The following is a 22,830-nucleotide window of genomic DNA, read 5'->3' as shown; positions in this document are numbered from 1 at the left end:
AGTATATTGTAACAGTGAGCACTCCATGGGGATTCATGGGAGAAGATTCTCAGGTCTAATATCTAAGCAACAAATATGCATGCACCTTACGGGCACCATGCATCGAGTGGTGGTGTTTCCTACTCCACACCGCCTCCTACAAACTTAGAGACAAAATCTGGCCCCACTTCTAGCACAAGGAGAGACCTTCCAATCCCCAAATTTGTGAGTTAGCGCCCCCTCACTGGGCACAAGACGACTCATCTAGTCTTGGTTTCCTTTTCCTTTTCTTCAGCTGTTTTTAACTGTTCTTGCCCTATTATATGTCAGTAAGTGTAGGAGATGTGTGTGTATACACATTTGTGTAGTTTGTATGTTTCTTCAGCATAGGACACAAATATGGTCACAGAGCTTTCAATTTTCCAGCTCATTGCTTGTGCACCATCTGCCCTCTGTTAGCATAGTGTCTGTCGTGAAGGCTCCCCCCAGCCTACCACCCGTTTTAGAACTCTGGAGTCTTTTATTTTTTTTTTAATGTTTTATTTATTTCTGAGAGAGAGAGAGACACAGTGTGATCAGGGGAAGGTCAGAGAGAGAGGGAGACACAGAATCTGAAGCAGGCTCCAGGCTCTGAGCTAGCTGTCAGCACAGAGCCCAACACGGGGCTCGAACCCACAAACCATGAGATCATGACCTGAGCCAAAGTCGGACCTTAACTGACTGAGCCACCCAGGTGCTCCATCAGAACTCTGGAGTCTTGAAATGAAGAAGTGAAACTTTCAGTCCTGCCTCCAATTTCTAGATTAACAGAGAGAATAAGATAGTTGAGTGGTGTGCTGGGTCGTTGATGTAGCCATGGCCATGTTTTGTGCCATCCTGTTCCTTTGCAATCCACTCCTGTGTCCGAGATCCTTGTCATGGTCTTAGGTCCTCTCATTTGCTCTTTCTTTCTTTCCTTCTTTAAATGTTTATTTAGTTTTGAAAGACAGAGATACAGAGCACAAGGAGGGAGGGGCAGAAAGAGAGGGAGACACAGAATCTGAAGTAGGCTGCAGGCTCCAAGGTGTCAGCACAGAGCCCAATGTGGGGCTCGAACCCACAAAGGGCAGGATTATGACTTGGGCTGAAGTCAGATGTTTAACTGACTGAGTCACCCAAGCACCCCTCTCATTTGCTCTTTCAATTCACTGTCATGGAAGCCATTTATCCTTGAAACATGACATCAGTGAGGGTGCCAGGGTGCCAGGCATACTCCCCATGCTGGGCCACCCAACAACACTTCTGGGCTCATGGGATATATTTCTGGCCATTAGACCAGGCTAACCCTCCCTCCTCTGCTCTCCATGGTTCTTCTAGGGAATCCTTTGTCTTCTTTCTTGCTAGAGAACTTCTGCCAGAGACATCTTATCAGATTTCTCTGACTTTTAATCCAGGAAGCAGTGTTTAGGGTTCTAATCCCAGTAGGTCCTGAGCTTTTGATGCAAATGAGTCCACACCCTCCCCAGGGCTCGGCATCCCCCAGGCCCAGTGCTGCCCTCCAAGGTCAGCGTCCAGCTCACCTACTCTCTATTTTGTTTATCTCTGCTCTGCTCTAAGCTTTATTATTTCCTCTTGTCTGCTTGCTTTGGATTTAGTTTCTCTTTTTCTAGTTTCTTAAGGTGAAAGGTTATATCATTGATTTGAAATCTTTCTTCTTTTTATACACAGGTACTTACAACTATAAACTTCTCTCTGAGTTCTGTTCTTTCATGAATTTCAGAATGTCCTACTTTTATTTTCATTCATCTCCAAGTATTTTCCAGTTCCCAGTTCCTACAACTTGTTATATTTTTCTTTGACCCATTGGTTATTTAAGAGTGTATTGTTTCATTTCCACGTATTTGTGGATTTTTCAGATTTCTCTCTGGTATTGATTTCTAATTTTATTCACTATGGCCGAGGAATGCATAATTTCAAACTTTTTAAACTTATGGAAACTTGTTCTGTGGTTTAACATAGAGCCTATCCTGGAGAATATTCCATGCTCACTAGAGAAGCATGAATATTCACTATTGTTGGGTGGAATGTTCTACTGATGCCTGTTTAGTCTAGTTGGTTTATAAGGTTCTATTTCCTTGCTGTTCTTCTGTTTAATTTCTCTATCGATTATTCAATTCAAGTTATTGAAGTGTCCAACTATTATTGTTCAACTATTTTCACATTCTATTGTACCAGTTTTGGCTTCATATATCTCGGGGAGTTGGCTGTCATGTGTATATATGTTTATAATTGTTATATACATCATTTTAATGGTTTCCTTTAGTTTTTTGTACATGGTTTCCTTGATCTCTGTGAACACATTTAAAACTGTTGATAATCGGAAGTCTTGGTCTAGTACGTCCAACATCTAGGAATTCTCAGGAATAATTTCTATGATTACTTTTCTTCCTGAGCATGGACCATACTCTTTTGTCTCTGTGCAGTCTCCACAGTTTTGTTGTTCTTGTTGAAAATTGGGCATTTTGAATATTCTAACAAACCAATTCTGGAAATTAGATTTTATCCTTCCTGGGGTGTATCAATGCAACATATTATAGTTGTTTCTTTAATGATTTTTTTGAACTAACTTTGTAAAGCCTATATTCTTTGTCATTTGTGATTACTTAAGACTCTCTTCCAGGGAAAAGTGGGTGCTGGACATTGAGGAGGGCACTTGTTGGGATGAGCACTGGGTGTTATATGTAAGTCAGTTTGACAATAAATTCTATTTTTAAAAAAGACTCTCTTCCATTTGTCTGGGGATCAGGTAGAGATTGACAGAGGTTTCTTTAAATGTCTCCAACAATGACCAAAACAAAGACTCTCATTCCAGCAGGTGGGCTTTGTGCGTATACTAGGGCATGTCCTCAATACTCAGCTAAGCAGCTGACAATTCCACTCGAGCTTTTCCTTCTCTCTTGGGCTGAATGTCAGCCAGCAGTGAGATGTTAGGGCCTCTTCAGTTCTTTCCTGAGTGTGCAAACAGCCCTGGGCATGCATGTGCCCTTCAAGATGCCCCAGAACACATCAGAACATTTCAGAGCCCTTATTTCCCAAAGCATCTCATTCCCCAGCCTTCCCTCCCCAATTTTTTGGCTGGTCTATTGTTTGTGCCCAGGCAGAAGGGACCGATACTTTGGCCTTTAAATATTCTTGGCAAATGCCATGTGGACAGCCATCTCTGCACTGGGAGAGTTCTGAGTTATGCAAGGTAAAGGTGAGCCCTTTGAACAGCTCCAGTGGCCACTGGACAGGTCAAAACAACCAAGCACAATTCTTTGAGAAAAAGATCTATTTTTCTCCCTCAAGGCACTGGTCCCTATACTGGTGATATGGACCATTTTCTTCAAGGTCACTGCTGAGGGGCTGGGGCCAGGGTAAGTTAGACATGCCACCAGGCTCTCTTACTGAGGTTCAGTTGTTTTCATTTGTTTGTTTTCTGTTTTTGTTTTTGGGATTTTTTCCCCAAAATTTTTTTTAAGTGTTCCCCTTGTTGCTGTATGGTTTAGGTTAGTTTCCACAATTCCAAAAGAGTTTCTTCTGAGTTTTTTTCCCAAGTACTTATTGTTTTTGTGGAAGGGTAGCTCTTGGAGTTCTCTACTCTGCCATTTTCACTGATGTCCGTCTTGTAAGTATTTTGTAAGCGCCGACTTTGGTCTAGGCAGTGAGGATGCAGAAGTGCTTAAAATTGGCTTCTGACCGGGGAAAAATAGTTGGGGAGAGGGAGGGAGGCAAACCATGAGAGGCTCTTGAATGCTGAGAACAAACTGAGGGCTGATGGGGGTTGGGGGAGGGGAAGGGGGGAAATGGGCATGGAGGAGGGCACTTGTTGGGATGAGCACTGGGTGTTATATGGAAACCAACTTGACAATACACTATGTAAGGGAAAAAAAACTGGCTTCTGACCTCTGGGAGTTTATAGCGTAGCAGGGAGCAAGATTTTGGTACCTGAAGCAATGAAGGTTAATCCAAAATAACAGCTGTTCTAAAGCAAGATTCCTTTTCCCAAGGGAGGTCATGGAGGACAGAATTCTCTAAGGAGACAGTGGTGTTCATGCCAAGTCCTTTTTACTAGTAGTTTCCTAGGCATCTCTTTGCCACCTCCCTTAAGCTTCTAGAAGCTGCATTCAGAAGTGGAAGCTGCCGCTCTGTCACTTTTGGTACTTGTTTAGAACACTTTAGTAGACAAGGCCAATCCTCTCCTAGCCAGCTTAGAACCTACCTTGTTTGAAGCTTCTCCTTTTAAATGAGTTATTAATGGATACCTGAGAACCTGGGGCTTAGAGAACATTGATTAAGCCTAGGCTGAATGGATCTCATTTAGAAATAGATGGCCATCAGATTAATAGAGTAGACATGTTGCTAGAGGCTCTAGTTAATTTGGAGTGGCTATAGGCCATGGGAGCATCCAAGAACTATCTCTCAGTTATCCAGTTGAGCTGTGTAACTGCCAGGCAACACTTTGTCAGCCCCAAATATAACTACTTCATAAAGAATATTTTATATTTATTATATGCTGGAGAGTTGGCAGAGACAAAATACAGAGTAAGTCAAGGTCCCTGGTCCTAAAGAAATTAGGATCCTTAGGATGAATAGAAACTCTTGGCAAAGTAATCTAGGTCTACACAATGCCAAACTGCACCATGAAGAGTGCTAGTCAATTATTGGGACACATCCTTCCCTCCCTTGGCTCCTTTTTCTTTCTTTCTTTTTTTTTTTTTTTTCACTTTTTGCCTTCCCCCCTTCTTTTCCTTCCTTCTCTCCCTCCCTCCCTCCATTCCTTCCTTCCTTCTTCCCTTCTTCCTTCCTTCCTTCCTTCCATCCTTCCTTTCTTCTTTTCCTCCCTTCCTCCCACATATAAAGGCTGTGCCCACCACTACCTACTGGTTAAGAATAAAGCACTAATAAAAATAGACTTGGTTTCTGCCTTCATGGAATTTACAGTCTGGTAATTGAGTCAGAGTAAGAAGTCAACCACAAATGACTAATTACCACTGATTCCAGAAACAAAAGAGGCTTGTGACCTCATCTCAGTGGTCATGAATTGTATCCCCAAAGAAAGGATATCTAATGTGGGATGAAGAGGAGAAAATACGAATGATCCAGGAGAAGTAAGGGAATTATTCAGGAGGAAGGACTAGGACATGTGCAAAGGCCCTGAGACAGGAGGGCATCTGAGAATCAGGGATGGAAAACAGGCCAGTGTGCTGGGCATGAAGAGGGAAGAGAGGCAATGGTACCAGATGCAAAAGGGACAGATCAGGGGCCAGGTCATCCAGGGTCTTGTGAGACAGAACTGGACCTTATCCTAAAAGCAATGGAAGCTGTCATAATTATAAAACCACTATGAGTGGGGGTGTCTATACTTACACTCTAAGACTCAAATGTCCCCTCTATAAGGATAATTTAAGTGTATACTTTTCCCCTGTAACGGATGTCAGTCTGATCCCACACCCTCACCGCAGAGAAATAAAAACTCATACTTGACATTGCTAATATCTCAGTTGCTTGCCATTTAAAATAATCTATGATGAAGTCTTCGGAATGAATGTTTGGTCTTTTCAGAATGTGATCTCGATTCATTGTAGATTTTCTTCACCCCCTTCTTCAGCCCTCCTCCCTGGGACTCAGTATTCACTGTTGTAGTTGTTTGTGTGTGGTAGGTGGCTCCTGTTCCACCCTGGCATTGTGGGAGAGGCAGATCTATGGGCATCTACCCCTTCTTCTACCTCTGGGTCCTCACCAAGCTCTCCAAAGATGTGTGTCACACCATGGTCCCTGCTGGCTGGTACCTGTATGTGAGGCTGAGCTTCCCATTCCTATACAGCCCACAGTGGCTCCCCTTCAAAGTGCTAGTACTTGGTAGCCTCCTTCTCCTCCCTTCCCTTGGTTGTATGGCCATGTGGTAAGTGAACCTCTTCAGAATTCATGGCGACCGTCAGACAATTGTCCATGCATTCTAATCCAGTAGCTGGGATACATTTCTTTGACACACCCTACTCTCTCACTCGTGCTGGGGTCACCGTTTGGTCCTAGTTTGTCCAGGACTTTCCCAGTTTCCAAATTGAAAGTGCTATGCCTAGGAAACCCTTCAGTCTTAGGCAGGTGGAGTTGACTGGTCACCCTACACCCTTTCCTCCTCATGGCCGGTGGCTGGAGGTCAGGCAATCAAGGTTAAGAGCACAGAGATGAATCCACCTTGACTAGATAAGGAAGCACAGTTGCCCAACCCCTGGAGAGCACTGAGCTTTATTGTGGGGTTCGTTCCACCTCGTGGAAATACAAAACAACCTCCTTGTTTGTAGGTTTGCCAAGAAAGAAGTTATTCACTGCAGAAATGGATTTGATAAAATAAATAAATAGAACACATGCTTTAAAGTGTAAGGATTAAGTAGCTAAGTCTTATGCTGAAGTCAGAAGGGAAACAAGAATCTTAGGTCATGTATCTAAGTTTACACAAACACCATCTAATTCTTATTTATTTGGTTAACACTTTGGAGCAGGGAAAAAAAGTCAAATGTTATAGTTTCAGCATCAAAAACATATGTAAAGCAGCTCTTACTCTCCTGCGCAGTTGATGGAAACCGCCCCTTTGGAAGAGGCGCGGAAGAATGCCTTTGTGTTGCTGAGTTTTTATGTTCTTGACTTACCAGATCAAGGACAGATGTGAATGTATTTTTCGGCTTCATAACCAACAGGGAGTATTGCAACTTAAAGCAGCTGGGGGAGAAAGCTGTGTATAATACAACGGTTCTTTCTGGAAACTGACTTGTTTCAATGGAAAAACTGGGAGGCATCGGGGTGGATACTTGACTTCCTGGGAAAAATTTGGGGGTGCGTGAGGAGGTCCTGGAGCTTCTCCTGGTGTTATGGGAAGTCCCTTTTATTACCTCAGGGGAAGGACCCCACTTCAAAAGAATGCCCAACTGTCTTTACTATCTGAGGCCCAAATCTGGCAACAGTGACATTTGGGAGCAGGGCCCGGGTGGGAGTTGGCTTCCTAAGTGCCAAATCCTGTGCTAAACGCCTTATATGTGTTATCTCACTTGATTTTCAGAATGATCTTTTGTATGGTGGGTCCTCAGGCTCTTATCCCAAAATGCATGGGGCCTGATGTGTTTCAAAGCTAAACCTTTAGCCCCAAGATTTTAGGAAAGAAAAATATGGGCACAGACCGTATACTATGTAACACTCTCTGTAGATCTGCGTGGACACTCCTTAATCAAACACATTTGTATTTTCACATTTGGTGGGATAAATAAAAGTTATAAATTGCTTCGCGTGAATTCTGGTCAGCACTAAATGAGTTTTAGTGCTAAACATTTGGGAAAAAGTGAAAGCCTTTGTGTTTTTAGAGCTTTTTGGATTTTAGAAGGACAGGAAGGAGATTTGGACTTGTCCTCTAACGCCCATGTAACAGAAAAGGAAGCTGGGGTCAAACGTGTTTGTTCTCTGTACCTCATTCTCTTCTAATTTTATTTTATTTTTAGTTTTTCAAAGTTTATTTATTTATGTTGAGAAAGACAGAGAGCGCACAAGTGGGGGAGGGGAAGAGAGTGAGGGGGCAGAGGATCTGAAGCAGGCTCTGTGCTGATAGCAGAGAGCCCAATGTGGGGCTTCAACCCACGAACCATGAGATCATGACCCAAGACGAAGTCAGACACCTCACTGACCGAGCCACCCAGTGCCCCATTGTCTTCTAATTTTAAACAATCATTTGTCAATTAACTCCATGTGTTTTGGGTCAGTGTTCAGTCTCTTTAGAGTTTGAGCTCAACTGGTCCTGGCTTTGCTCCCAGCCCCTGGCTGGGCCTTCTTCCTGAGTGCAGGGCTGACTGAGGTGGCTGAGTCTCTAGTGCCCCACTGCGTTCCTCAACAGCATGGTGACTTGGCACCCACCCTCCCTTTATCTAAATGATTTTTACAAAAATGAGATATCCATAGACTTCCCTACCATGGCTTGGGAGCTCTAGAACATTCCATGTGGCTCTAGTACATTTCATGTCTCTTGAACAGTAAATGTTTCCAAGGCAGCAGGGAAGGGCCTCTGTCCATCCACATACAAGGATCTTGGCTCGCTATGTAATAACCATGCAGCCAGAGTTGGTTCTAGGGAGAAAGAAATCAAAGTTCCTGGTAGAGGAAGGGGGCAGGCATTTCCCTGAGGGTGAGGTGCACACAGGTACACACAACAATGAAGTATTTGTGGCCGAGGCTCAGGCCAACTCTACCAGCAAAGAGTCAGTGGCCAGACTGAGCTGGGTCATCCCAACTGTGTGAATGAGTGAAGGTGGGTGTCTCTCTGAGCAGGGTCCAGGCTAGTCCCTTCTCAAAGGCAGAAGCATCCTTGATGATTTCTGCCCTCTTCCCCCTCCCTACTTCTGGCCAAAGGAAAGCAAGGGGTCCAAGCTGGAGAGGCCAAAGACTTGAGGAAGTATGTGGTGGGCTGGGGAGAGGGCGTGGCTCTCTCTGTCCCTGCCGGTGACACTGTTCCACTGGCTGATGGACGACCAATGAGTTCTGCATAAATCACAGTTGTGAGGTTTGGAGCCACCAAATTGACTTCTGCCTCTCCAGGCAGATCGTGAATGTCTTTCAAGAAGGCGAAAGGGCCTTGCTATTCAGAGAGCCAGCCGTTGAGAGTTGGGGATGGAATAGAACACTCGGTCCCTCTGCAGCAGAAAGAAAAGTTCTGCCTGAGTGTAGAATTCTGCAGTGTGCTTCTCTTCCCTGCTGATCCAGCTAATGTTCTCACTTTCAAAGAACAGGTGGGAGTCTGACATGCTCTCCGAAAAGAGAGAGAAAGAAAGAAATCTTCCCTGAGAACTTTAAAAGTGACTTTTCTTCTATTTCTGAAGGGACTTGGCCCATGTTCTTGCCCTGGGAGAAATTGCTCCCAAGAGCTGAGGGAGTGGGAAAGAGAAGGACTCCTTAGACCCCTACCCTGTTATCTTCATCTGTGAAATGTGAATAATGGCTACACCTACCGGAAATACTCCTGTGAGGGGTTCTTGTAAAGACAAATGCCTGAAGTTTGGCAGGCACTCGGCAAATTAATTGCAAATTATTTTATTAGTAATAGTATTGCTGTGGTGATGGTGGTGATGACAGTGATGGCAGTGATGGTGGTGATCGTGGTGATGGTGATGGTGGTGATGACGGTGATGGTGGTAATTGTGGCGATGGTGATGATGGTGGTGGTGGTGATGGTGATGATGGTGGTGGTGGTGGTGGTGGTGGTGGTGATGGTGATGGTTAATGATGGTGATGAATGGTGATGATGGTGGTGGTGGTGGTGATGGTGATGGTGGTGATGATGATGCTTAATGATGGTGATGATGGTAATGGTGGTGATGGTGATGATGGTGGTGGTGGTGGTGGTGGTGGTGGTGGTGGTGATGGTGGTAATGGTGATGATCGTGATAGTGGTGGTGTTAATGATGATGGTGGTGATGGCAGTGATCGTGGTGATAGTGATGATGGTGGTGACAGTGGTGATGACGATGGGGATGTGGGTCAAAGTCCCACTTCCTGGCCTTGGGTGCAGCCCCAACACTGCAGGTGATGTGACCCTTCGTCCCACCCAGTCCTGCCTACTCTGGGGCCACCCTTGAAAATGAGTAGCTCTGGGATGAGCTGGCTTAAAGGGACAATGACCTCCCCTGCCCAACACCCCCTGGGGTCAGCTCCTCCTTCGTCCACTTCAGGCCTTCTTGGATCCCAGCTTCCTTGGCTAAGGGACAGTGCCAGAGGAGACACCAGTGGCAGTCTCCCTCAACAGTTTCTGGGTGTTGTTTTCTCTCTGAGGTTTCTCGTGCTGGGTAAAGGAGGACACCCAGCTACCCAAGTGGGCTCCCTTGGCAGGTATGGCCTTTGCCCAGGTGCTCCTGACATCCTGACATACCCAGTCACCACCCCCAGTACTCAGGGATGCTGGAGTCTACTCAGGTCCTCACTTGGACCCCAGTCATGATTATCTCTGATACCTCTCACCACAAGCCTGGGAGGAAGGGACTATGATGCCCATCCCACAGATGAAGAAAGAGAATCCCAGAGAGGTTGAGTATCAAGTCCAAGCTCACATAGCCAACATGTGGACATGACCCGGATTCAAGCTCAGGGCTGACCTCAATGACCTTGTGTTCTCCTGGCCCTGCCTTATGCCCAGAGGCTCAGGTCAACTGGCAGGGAAGCTGTTGTTTGCCGCAGAATCCAGAAGGCCTAAAACAGGAGCAAAGGGATGAGGGCCATTTTGGAAAAATTGCCCAGGGGAAAGAGGTGGAAATTCAGCTGCTAGGGGACTGCAGCCTATTTCCCAGAGATGAGAGCTGAGCCCTCAGCCCAGCCCAGCCCTGGCCTGATGCAGAAAGTGTGGGGTAGAAGCACCACCCAGATTCCCATCCAGCCTTGCATGTCCCTTTGGGCTTGTTCCCCAGGAAGATCTTGCTGCCCTTGCCAGGAACTCCCAGGAATAAGCTCAGAAGAGTATAATCACAGGAACTTTCCAGAAAACATGGGTTCCCACTATTACCCTCTAACCACAGCCTATAGCTCCTCTCCTGTGGGTGGTGGCTATAAACCTGACCAAAAAGACAGGAGAATTTCGGGAATCTTTATCTGAAGGTAGTCCTCAAATTCCAGCCCCTGGCAACAGTAGAACAATTCTCTTCTGCCCCAGGGACTTCTACAGCTGCCATTCTCCTGTTTCCTTTGTCTGGAGTGTCTTCTAGCCAGACTTCTCTATCTGGTGAATGCCCAGACCTTCTCCAAGACCCAGCTCAAATGCCACCTCCTCTGAGATGCCAGCCTGGACCCTTCGAGGATCATGGTGTAGTGCTTCCTCTGAGAACACAGATTCCTTTTGGAAACTTGTACTAGAGTTGTCAGTTTACATTATCCATCATCGTCAGTAGCAGCACCCTGCTTGGAATACAGTAGGTGCTCAATAAATGCGGGTGGAACAAATGCATTCATGAATAAAAGCCCATTTAACTTAGTTTATGCTGGAAATGGTGGAGAAGTCGTAAGCTAGGCCCTTGCACCAGCCTGTTGTGCCACATCTCACCTGCAGATTGGTGGCCGTGGCCTTAAAAAAAGAAACAACCACTACCAAGGCCTCCACTTCTGAGACCTGGAGGGAAGCCAGGAGTTTGGGTCCTGGTAGCCTTGTCTTTACTTCCCTCTTGTGGCCAAAAGTTACTGCTGCATCTGAAAAAGCCAGAGATTTTTTTTTTTTTTTTTTTTTTTTTTTTGGGAGGCTGGGGAGAGGGAGGTATTTTTGCCTCCTGGAGTTTTTTTAGGGTCCCCGAGTCACTCTGATCCTGTCCCACATTTCCTAGATGTACCTGTGACCCTCCCTCTAGTGCCTTGAAAATATGTTAAAAGCATGGCAGATAGATAACTAGCAGGGCCTGCCTTGTCTCAAAATGAGCATCTAAGAGATGCCAAAGGTCCATCAGCTCTGGCTTAAGACTGTTGGGTGCTTGGGTGTGGAAGGGAAGGAAGGATATGACAAGGTGTGTGGTAGATTTCTGCCCTCGAACACCTAATGGTCTATTTGCAACACCTGTGCAGGAAGTTCAGGATGGCATTATATGGCACTGTATACTGGTAAAAGAATCCTAAACATGCCTGTCGGCCTAACAGCCAAGCTTTGGAATCAGGCAGACTTAGATGTACATCTAGTCCCACCACTTACTGCCTAGGTGACCCTGAATGAGTTATTTCATCACTCTGAATGCTTCCTCATCCACAAAATGGACCCACTAAGAGCTCTTCCTACACGGAGTCACGATGACTGAGTGGCATGATGTGTGCCAAGACCTCAGCATGCTGCCCGGCACAGAGTAATTCCCCTAAGTGTTAGCCTTTGTTGTTATAAGTAAGGTTTTTAATTGTCTGGTGCAGATAGAGAGCAGGGTGGGGAGTGATAAAGAACAGGATAAATACTAATCATGAGCTTCCTAAAGGCAGATCTCAATTTTCTTATCCTCAGAGCTCACTGCACTATGATATTTCTTAATATGATAGTGCATCATGGGTGAGATGACCCACAAGGTTGCCTTGTTTTAAGGCTGCTTGGAGGAGGTAGGCTATCGGTTGGCTCTAGCCAGAGTCAACTTGTTTCAATTTCTCCTTCCTTCACCCACGGCAGACATCACTAATCAATCACATCTCCCTCCCACACCCATGGCGACATCACTGATCAATCACTTCTCCCTCCTAAACCCACGGAAGACATCATTCCTATGACATGGCAGACATGACTAATCCATCACAGCCCTCTTTCACAGAGAGCAAGTCTGTAATCTCAGATTTCTCAGTGTAGAGCTCCAGGCAGTTACAACAATTAAGCAGAGTGGGAAAATGGCATACAATCTAATTAACCTTTTCAGGTCTTGACACATGGGTAGTTAAATATGTGGAGAGGAAGGGGGCGGGCATCTTAGCCAGAGAGAGTAAGGTAAGCTGAAATATGAGTGAGAAGACAGATCTTCCAGGCAAAGGAAGTAAGGTAGAGAGAGGCGGCTTTATGGAGCCCCTTGGCTCTGGGCTGACTTACAGTAGTGGGGAAAGGTTGCTGGGCAGGTGTGATCTGGAGGGCAAGATCTGTCTGGCTGCCAGGGCCAGGTGGTCTGTAAAGGGGCCTGAGCCCTGAGGAGGAGTGAGGAGGGCTGGAACTCAGGACAAGGTGTGGAGGGAGATAATTGCCTAGGATGCTGGAAAGGGCTGGAAAGGAAGCCCTGGTGAGCTTGGTGACTCCGGGCACGTTAGCAATATAAGGTAGTGGTGCCATCACAGCTCATTTCCTGGCCTCGAGCTCCAGAGCTGGGAGAATAATGGCACCTCCAGCAGGAAGCAGGGGGGCTGGGGCCCAGCGGAGAGGATGTGCTTTGTTTCAGGGCTTGGAGGTGCCTTTGGGAATTCCAGTGGCGGTTTCCTGTGGGCAGCTGGAAACGGCAGGTTGGAAGCAGAGCTAGAGCTGCAGATATTAGAAAGGAAGAGAGGAAAAGGTTAATGCTTTACAGGACCAGCTTCTCTTTTACTCAAAGCAGTTTGGGGAGGAACAGAGAGTGTGCATTCAGGAAAAAGATGAACTGGGTGAAGGTCATGGTTTAATTAAGAGGCATTCGCTGCAATCCGGTTTTCCAAAAGATACTACATATCTGGGTCAAGTGTCCTTTTCACAATATCGCCTAAATTAGTAGGAAAAAAAAATGTTTTTTTTTGGTAATAGGGAACAGTAAGTCTCATACCCAGGACCCCTAATGTCCCTATTGCTAAGAAAGAAAGTGTATATTTAACTGAAATACCCAAGCAATCAGAAGCGAGGTCAGAGAGACAATTCCTTTATTAGGAAACTCCATTTCCTAAGGCCTAATAAAGTCACTTGATCTCAAAGGTCAAACAGACCTGGATTTGAACCTCAGCTCCAGCACTTCCTAGCTGTGTGACCTTGGACAAGATGCTTAACCTCTCTGAACCTTGGTTCCCTCATCCATAAAATGGAGCTAATAAAGTACCTAGTTCACAAAGCTGTGGTAGTAATCAAATGAAATGATGTATCGAAAGGTTTAGTCCAGGACTTGACAAGTAATAAGCATTGAATGTATGAGAGCTATCCTTTTATCTTATCATCTATTTTTTTTTAGGAACAGATTTTAAACAACCAATGCATCTTTTCATGGCTGATAGGGTTCCTGGGAGGTCCTCTGAGGGAGGCAGAGAAACCTTACACTGATAATGCGCCAGCCAAGCACATTTCCTATAGGTCTGTCACATCGCCCAGTACGAGACACAGTGGGAGAGGCTTCTGGAATTCTCCAGGAGATGAACAGCCTATTGGCCATCTCCCATGGGCTTGTGGCCCAGGTTGGGGCCTGAGGGCTCTGCTGTCTTAAATCCTGTGTCCTTCCCCCTTTCCACCAATGTGTCCATGACACAGGAGTTCCAAAGGTATCACATGGATCTGTGTTAAAGCTCCCTTGACTCATAAGTGAGGATGCCCTACCAACCCAAAGGAGATGCTCTTGAGCCAAGGCCAGCGAGCAGAAAGGGGGCCCCTACTTGACCCCGGGGCCTGTCCTTGAGGGAGACTTTGGAGAAGTCCTACCACCGATGGCCAGCAATGAATTAAAAATCTGGAAGGTTCTGGAAGGTTCTGGTTCACAGGTTGGAGTTTAGGGCTGAAAGGCAATTTGTTGTAGGAAGATTAAACTTGGAGTGTAATAACAGTACCTAACATTTGCTGAGCAATTACTAAGGGCCAGGAACTGTTTAAGTGTGCACTAACTCACTCCATCTTGACCATGACCTGTGAGGAAATTTTACACATAGATCATGGAGGCCCAGGGGTGTTAGCAAATTAATATCTACTAAGATGCACTAAGTGGCAGAAGGAAGGTTTGAACCTGGGAAGTCTGACTGCGGAGCCTGTACTGTGACCACAGCTACCCCTGTGTCCCAGGGCTGGGGTCCATACCTGAGGGAGGAGAAGGGCCACAGCATGAAGCCTGACCTGAGGACGGACTTTGTGGCAAAGGCTGTTTACCCAGCCCTGAGCCCACCTCAGTGGGATGTTCTGCCTGGTGCCAGGCGCCCAGATAAAGAGCCTTTTTGTCAGATGTTCCGAGTGATGAGTCACCCTCAGGAAGCTGCTGGATTCTTCTAAGGGCCCCTGTTCTTTTATCTCCTTGTTCCTTTCCTGGGGATAAATAGGACACTGCGAGAATTTCTTTAACTCCTATATTTACTCATATGTTCTTCTCATCCCCAAACAGTGTTTAACAGGAAAGGTAAAAAGTTCCCTGTTGTGTCATCCTCCCCCCAAGTAGTGGAGGAGCTGGAGAGATGGCCCAGGGACCCTGGCTGGATGTCCTAGGTTGTCCCAGTTGGAAGTGTGACCCAGGGGCTTGACTACTGTCCCCACCTCTGCGTCTGCTGTAACAAAGCTGTTGAAAAGGGGAGGGCAGGAGCGGAGCCACACAAAGCGGGTGGTGCTCCCGTGATCCCAGCTCCAGGAGAATGAGCTCAGGGGTTCATTTCCGGCCAGGGGACACCCAGCAAAACGCACTCTTACGATGTTCTCTTGCAGCCACCGGCATGGAGGTGTGGTGGTGGAGGCTAGAGCCTCAGGACAACCTCAGGCAGAAATGGTAGAGGACAGACCTACGGCAATGTACCTCAGATCCCACGGCCCTCGGAGAAGAAGTCCACGGCAACTTCCTGCTGTCCTATCCCTGGGTCCACGCAGAGTCCAGGTCAGACACGGGAAGGTCGTGGAACGGACGGCTGCAGTCCGCTCATTCACCACCCACTCATTCGTTCTGCAGGCAGAGCACTTCCTCCGCCCAGGAGTCTCGCTGCAAGACAGGGCTGCAGCACCACGCCGGACAGACTCCAGGAAGCCTGGAGTCTGGGGGAGAGCAGACCTCAGGCACCCCGCAGAAACAGCCCCAAATATCCAGAAGCTCGGAGACCCCAGGGGGTCCTTCGCTGCTGACACGACCGTGAAGACAGAGGGATGAGGTGACCCCATGTAGGGCTTGGGGGGAGGGAAACGACAGCAGCGGCCCCTCGGCCACCCCACGAAGCAAGCTGCTTGCTGGTTCCGAGCTCCGAGCTCAGCCAGGCCCCCCCAGCTCCCCTCATCCTCAGGAGGCTCTGTTGCAGACGTGCCTGGTGGGACTTGCCCAGGTCGAAGGTGCCAAGCCATTCCTTCCTCCCTCCCTCGTTCCCACCATCACCCAACCCATCAGACGGCACTGGTCACAGGAAGAGAGCGGACACGGACATGGGGCACTCGGGCACCTCTGCCTGGAGGGGCAGCAGAATGTCACAGAGTTTAGACGCACAGGATGGGAGCCAGATCTACTTCAATTTACATCTGGCTTTGCCCCCTTGAGCAAGTGCCTTCATCTCTCTGAGCATCGGCTTCCCTGACTGCAAAGAATAGATAAGAAGACCTCCCTCACAGGGCTGTCAGGACGAGGACATGTGTCAAAGCCAGCAGGGCCCCCAGTGCAGCACCTGGCACACTACAGCCTGCAACGAATGGTAGCTATTTGTGTAATAGTATTAAGTGCATTTTTACCATGCCCTGATTCTTAGAAATTTGGAGTGAAGTGAGCATCAGAAGACCTGGATTAGAGTCAGTGCTGTCACTTTCTCACCATTCCTTATGTCCATCAGCGTCTTACGCCTCTCTTTCCTCTTGGCAGGGGAAGCAATACTGCTCTATTATGTCGTGAGGATCGAATGAGATAACAATGGGAACTTGACTTGTGAGTCAAGTCCAGTGTGGGTTGAGACGATTGTGAACTGAGGACACTCTGGGCTTCTGTCCTGTGTCTGCAGTAAATGCTACCTGCCACCCAGAGCTTCCTCTCCTCCTCCGAGGCCTTCCAGCCCCTCTTGGGGATGAAGGATTTCCATCTGATTCTACGTTTGACTTCTCCACCATCTCCAGTGAAACTGCAAGTCTCTTGAGGACCAGACCCATGTTTATATACAACGAAGAATAGCCATTCATCACATTCAGGACACACCAAGCATTTTGTCGACATCATATCTTGTCCTTCTCCCCAAATTCCTGCAAGGAAGAGACTGTTGTTATCCCCATTGTCTAGATGAGGAAATTGAGGCTTATAAGAGTTTAACACTTGGCCAAAGATCCAACAGCCAATGTCTGACTTTTTCACCAGGACCCACAGCACATATCTGAACCTAGATCAGTCTGACCCCAAGCCAAGCTCTTAGCCCCGTGAAATGTCAGGCCCAAGTGGGCACCCAGTACATTCATTTTGCTTGGTTACTTTTGATTTCTATTTTATCCCCACCACACTCCTATAAGAAAGGACACCATGCAAGAATTCACTAATCATTACTCCACCGACCTCCTTAACATTATGTGGGCGCTAAGTAATTCACACTGATAATCAGTACAGGCACCATCTCTGTCCTAATTTAATCAGCAGGTTTCTGGGCACCTATGATGGCCAGGCCATTTTGAAAGAGCTGGAACTATGCTAAGTGACCTAGCAGACAAGGTTCCTGTCCTTAAGGGGCCTGTATTCTGATGAGGAAGATGGGCAACAGATATAGAATTGGCCAGCAGTGACTACAGCTATGGGGAGAATACGTCCCCATAGGATAAGAAGGATAGGAATAATAAGGAATAAGAATTAGAGTGTGACAGAAGTTGGGTACTCTTCAAGCTGTATAGTTGGGGGAAGATTTCTCCAAGTGACATTTGAGCAGAGACCTGAAGAAATGAGGAAATGAGTCATTTGGATACTAGGGAAGGAGGAGTGCAAAGGGCACTCCAGGCAGAGTGAGAAGCAAATATCCAAATCCTAACAAGGGGGCATGCCAGCTGAGAAGGGCAAGCTGCTCAGAGACGCTGGTGTGGAGCCAGGAAGGGAAAGCAATGTCAGGTGAGGTTGAACCAGTGGATCATGAAGGAGCCTGGAGTGCTTGGTAGATTCTGAATGAGACCAGAAGCCATTGGAGCTTATGGTAGTTCTAAGAGAGAAACGAAATCACTCTTGGCCTCTCCTGGTAGAGACGAGTGGTTCTCAACTGAGGACAATTTTGCCCCACCCTGGGGACATCTGGCAAAGTCTAGGGACATCTGCGGTCATCACAAATGGTGTGTGGCAGGGAGCAGTGTGCCCCTGGCATCTAGAGTGTAGAGAGCAGTGATAATGCTAACCATCCACAAATGCACAGGTCAGGCTGCCTCCCCACCAGCAAAGAAGTGCCTGACCTCAAATGTCAATGGTGCCAAGGCTGAGAAAGATAGGTGTAGACCCAAGCATGGGCAGGGACTCACACGGAATATCCAAGTCCCTGGAGCCCTGAACTTCCCCATAGTAAACATCTCCACACTACTGTTGTGATTGCCTTCTCTGCTCCAAGAACCGCTTAATTCGGACACATTCCAGGACACTTCCTGCTGCTTGGCGCCTGCTGTGTGTCTAACCTCAGGATGATGAATTTTCTGTGCTCAGGGCCATCCGTATGTGTACACAGCCCTGACGTTTTGTGTGCATCCTGCGTCCTGAAGGGTAATTTATCAGGCCTAATCCCTGTCTGGGGTAATGGTACGTCCTCCCTGTAGAAAAGCCAGGAAAGAGGCTCTGCCCCATTATTATTTCATTCGGACACCCGGGTATTCCAGGAGTCTCTGAGTAGATATCAAGTGCTCCTCGGATGATTTAGACAAGACAGCCAGGAGCCTCGTTCCTCCCGGAACTCAAAACAAATATGCACAGATTTCCATTCGTGCATCTTAGGCTCCCTTATTACTACGTTCCTTCTTTTCAGTTCAAGCCAGGTTTATTTTTCCGCATCAGGAGAAGACACAAACATTTTAAAGAAAGCGTCGGACATGTACTGCTTTCTCCACAATGTGAGTAATAGATCCAAAAGTTAAATGTCAGCAGCAAAGATTTCTAACCTCAAAATCTGTGCCTCTAGTTTCCCTCTGAAATCAGCATTGATGGAGGCTGCTAAGGCAAGTTAGCGTTTCATAAATTCTCTTTCCTCCTTTGGCCCCGCCTGTCTAAGGATGCAGAGTGAGGGGAGAGGCATGAAATTATCAAGAGACTCCCAGCCTCTACTTCCCTCAAGGATACTCAGCACTCCCTCAATCATCTGGCTTTGCCCTTAATTCCCACCCTGCTTCTCATGTTCAGGGTCAGCTCTAACATACCTTGGGTGGTAGGTTTTAAGGTCACTGGATTCTCACTCCCTAACTCATGAAGGTAAAGTGTTCTTTGCGTGTTCATTTCCATTCAGAGATGCCTTCTTCTGGGTCCTTCTCTTTCCTATCTTATTGCATGGAGCTTCCAATCGATTTGAGTTGGGATGGAGTTATGGAGCTCCCTTCTCCTAATACTTCAAAGGGCTCCTGCCTTGCACAAGGTCACTCAGCTCATGGCCTCACTGATCACCCCAGGCAGCAGCTGGACCAGAAACAGACCACTGGAGAGCTGTGGACTCAAAACCCTGGGTTCTATCCTAACAGCACACCTCAGGAATCGAGATCTTTGGGTAAGTCATTTCCCCGTTCTGAACCTCAATCTCCTCATCTGCAAATGGGGTCACTGCACTTACCTCTGTGTGTTGTGATCAGCAGAAAGTGAAACAATGCATATCAAAGCAGTTTTCAAACAGCAAGGGGCAACTTTAATGTTATGATTCTATTCTAATAGAGTAGCCCCCTTGTTCACAGGGGATATGGTCCAAGGCTCCCAGTAGATGCCAGAGCCGTAGATAGTACGTATGTACATACATACATACAAACATACAAACGTACAGACACATACATACCTATGTGGAAATTTATGATAAATTAGGCACAGTAAGAGATGAACACCAATAGTAGTAAAATAGAACAATTATAACAGTGTACTGTAATAGAAGTTATGTGAATGTGCTCTGCTCTTTCTCTCTCTCTTGAAATATCGTGTTGCCTGTATTCACCCTTCTCCTCATGATGATGTGAGATGACAAATGACTATGCGATGAGACGCAGCGAAGTGAATGGCCCAGGCACCGTGACATAGTGTGAAGCTACTATTGACCTTCTAATGATCCATCAGAAGGAGGATCATTTCCTGCTGGACCAGGGTTGACCACAGGTAACAAACTGCAGAAAGGTGATCCGCAGACAAGGGGAGACTATTCACGCCATTTTGCTGTAAGTGATGGAATGAGAAGCCATTAGCTGTCATGGTGATTGTTACCATTTTAGCTGAGTGGGTAAAGGGAGAAAGGAGGGGGCTACATCAGGCATGTTCACGTTTCCACATTTGAACATCCTGATGGCCAGCCTTTCTGCAGGAGGAAACCAGCTGATAATATAAGACCACAGGAGGACCCTCCCCTTCCCCCTTTCTCTCGATGTCCAGCAATGCGGTCACGGAAGAAAGTTCACACAGTAAGTTTTGAAGTCATTTCTGTCTGGCTCATCAATAGTTGCCTTATAAGAACTATTCCGTGCCTAAGAAGCATTGTAAGCCTTTTTAAGCTCCAAAGATTAGGACGAAGCAGGGAGGGGGTTGGGAGGAGGGCAGATAAACAACAGACTGGAGAGGATTCTCCATACAGAGAAGTGGATTCTGGACTTTGGTTAGCTTAATCCCCAAATTGAAAGCGGCCCTGAACACCGTTCTGAAAAAGGAGAGCCCAGATAAGAGAAAGCCCCTCTGCAAAGCCCCTACATTGAGCTGTTTGTGGAAATGAGGATTGTGTCCTTTCCCTGCAGCCAAAGGACAGAAAGACAAGCCCACCAAGGACAAATAGAGGGTGAGAGTTTCCTTAGGACAGTCCAGGGAGGCAGGAGACGGAGGGGCACAGGAGCAGTGGCCCAATGGGTGATGCTCACGTGTTCTGTCCAACCACCAATGTGTCTTTCCTTCTCAGCCTGGGGACCACCAGCCTACCTGTTTCCACACCATTGAAAGCATGAGTGTTGGGTTCTTCAAAGACTGTGAAGCAAGACAGGCCAGGTTTGCTTCCAGTCCATTTGCAAAGGACCTTGCTACACACACAAGAAAGCCAACCCCTTTCTTGTGGCAAACTTGGTTTCCAAGCCTTGAAGGCTGAGGATTGCCATCAGAGAGGCTGATGGGACGTGGGATCTGAAGGTGGGTCCCAACACGATCAATATGGCCTGCCTGGAATTGGTGGGTCTTCCAAGAGAGCCGAGAGCTTCCAGGAGGACAAGGCTCCTTTGGAGGTGTCGGTGACTTAAAACAAGTCACGTGAGTTTGTAATCACACCTATGAAGACTGAACTACAGCATCTCCATGTGGGACCCTGCAAGCCCCAGCTGTCAGGGACAGGAATGTGACAAACCCAGAGCAAAGCAAGACCCTGCAGAGTGGAGCTGGCAGGGAGAGGGCCTCCAAGGGCCGTGAGAGTGGCTGGCCCAGTTTTGTTAAGAATCAAGAAAGAAGGGGGGCGCCTGGGTGGCTCAGTCGGTTGGGCGTCCGACTTTGGCTCAGGTCATGATCTCACAGTTTGTGGGTTCGAGCCCCGCATCGGGCTCTGTGCTGACAGCTCAGAGCCTGGAGGCTGTTTCGGATTCTGTGTCTCCCTCTCTCTCTGACCCTCCCCTGCTCACGCTGTCTCTCTCTCTCAGCAATAAATAAAACATAAAAAAAAAAAAAAGAATCAAGAAAGAAGAAGAAGAGATTAATAGAAGGACATGAGATGACTGCTGGCTAGAGGAAGAATGGCAGTTTTCCTGGGTGCTTCTAAGGCCAGTAGATTTCAGACCAATCCAGGAGCCCAGCATGGACACCAGGTAAGGGGGGTGGGGTCTGCAGGTCTTGGTGGGTCCGAAGGAAGGTGACATCTGGTAGCACCACCTCAGAGGTCACATGGGGGAATCCTACCCCCAAGAAGCTGCCAGCTTCCTATCCTCACCCCTTCAGGCTCTGTGGGAACCTCGGCGACAAACCAGTTTTCAGGTGCTCAATGACTCAGTTCACGGTCGGTCACGTGGGCTTCTCTGTAACTACCTTTCTCCACCCACAGTCATGTGGGGAGGAAGGGTGTTGCGCTTTCATGCCTTTCCAGGACCTGAGATATTCCCAGGAGCACAGCAAGTGGGCAGGATGGGGAGAATCTGCTAGAAGATGCATGCAGCTTGCCTGGGGAATCTGGAGAGAGGTGCAATGATGGAGAGTTACACAGTTTCCCGGGTTCTATGCGGCACCCAACATATTCCTTTTCCCTGTTGCGATTTTACCTGCCTTTACCTTTTGGGGGAAAAAAATAAAATGAATGACTATTTTAGGAAATATAAAATATTTCAAAATATTTCTCAAAACCACTGAAATGTACTCTACATTTTTAAAATTATATCAAAGTCATATGTACTCATGATTTTAAAAAATAATACTATTCAATGGTGCTTAATGAAAAACAACCCTCCTTGTCAAGCCTAGAGGGAACTTCTTAATTTTTTAAATTGTCTCTATTTTTATTTCTTCTGGTGATTCCCTCCACATCTCCAAATATTCTGCTTCGATTACCACTTCTTGCTTTATTGATGGTGCACTTTATCTACCAACATTCTACTTGGATAGATGAGGATTTAGCTCGCTCAAGCTCACCCACCTCTTATCCCTCCTTCTTCCTAACAGAACTAAAGCACAATCTGACTTCCTCTGTTGGTCACCTTTGTCTACATAATGTACGCATATGTGTGATTTTAAAATACATGCAATTTACATACACACATGTTTATGCATGGATGGACTGTAGTGTCTTTCTTTCCTGTCTTTCATCATTTCTGTTACCATGTATTCATCTACACAACCTCAAAATAGTTGAAAACCTTCGATTGGATGGGTGGAGTTATGCTGCACGTTTTCGTTGCTGTCCCCTAGATAAGCAAAAAGAAGGAGAGAATGAAATAGATGAAGGGCCGGTGTCCCCAGCCCCGGAAACTGGCGCAGACAAAATGAAGGGTTCAAGGTTCGCCCCACTTTTGCCCACATGCATATCTGCCAGTGGGCAGTCAAATACCAAGAGAAAGACTGGCAGCAGAAAACTCTGGAATCAGCACAGGCTGCTGCTTCTTGCCTGCATGGACCCCCACCCCCACAATCTTCCATCTCCACCAGCCAGTTCCCAGCCTTTTCCTACCCACTCCAGGAGCAGTCAGTCACCCTCAGGTATAGTCACCCCTGGAACAGTCACCCTCAGGAATAATCACCCCCAGAAACTGTCACACACACACACACACACACACACACACACACACACACACACACACACGGAACAATTACCACTCTTCTTGCAGCAGTTCCAACC

The sequence above is a fragment of the Crocuta crocuta genome, unplaced genomic scaffold (assembly GCF_008692635.1).
Source record: "Crocuta crocuta isolate KB4526 unplaced genomic scaffold, BGI_CrCroc_1.0 scaffold138, whole genome shotgun sequence".
Taxonomy (NCBI): Eukaryota; Metazoa; Chordata; class Mammalia; order Carnivora; family Hyaenidae; genus Crocuta; species Crocuta crocuta.
The sequence above is the reverse complement of the archived record's forward strand: the minus strand, read 5'-3'. Positions refer to the sequence as shown.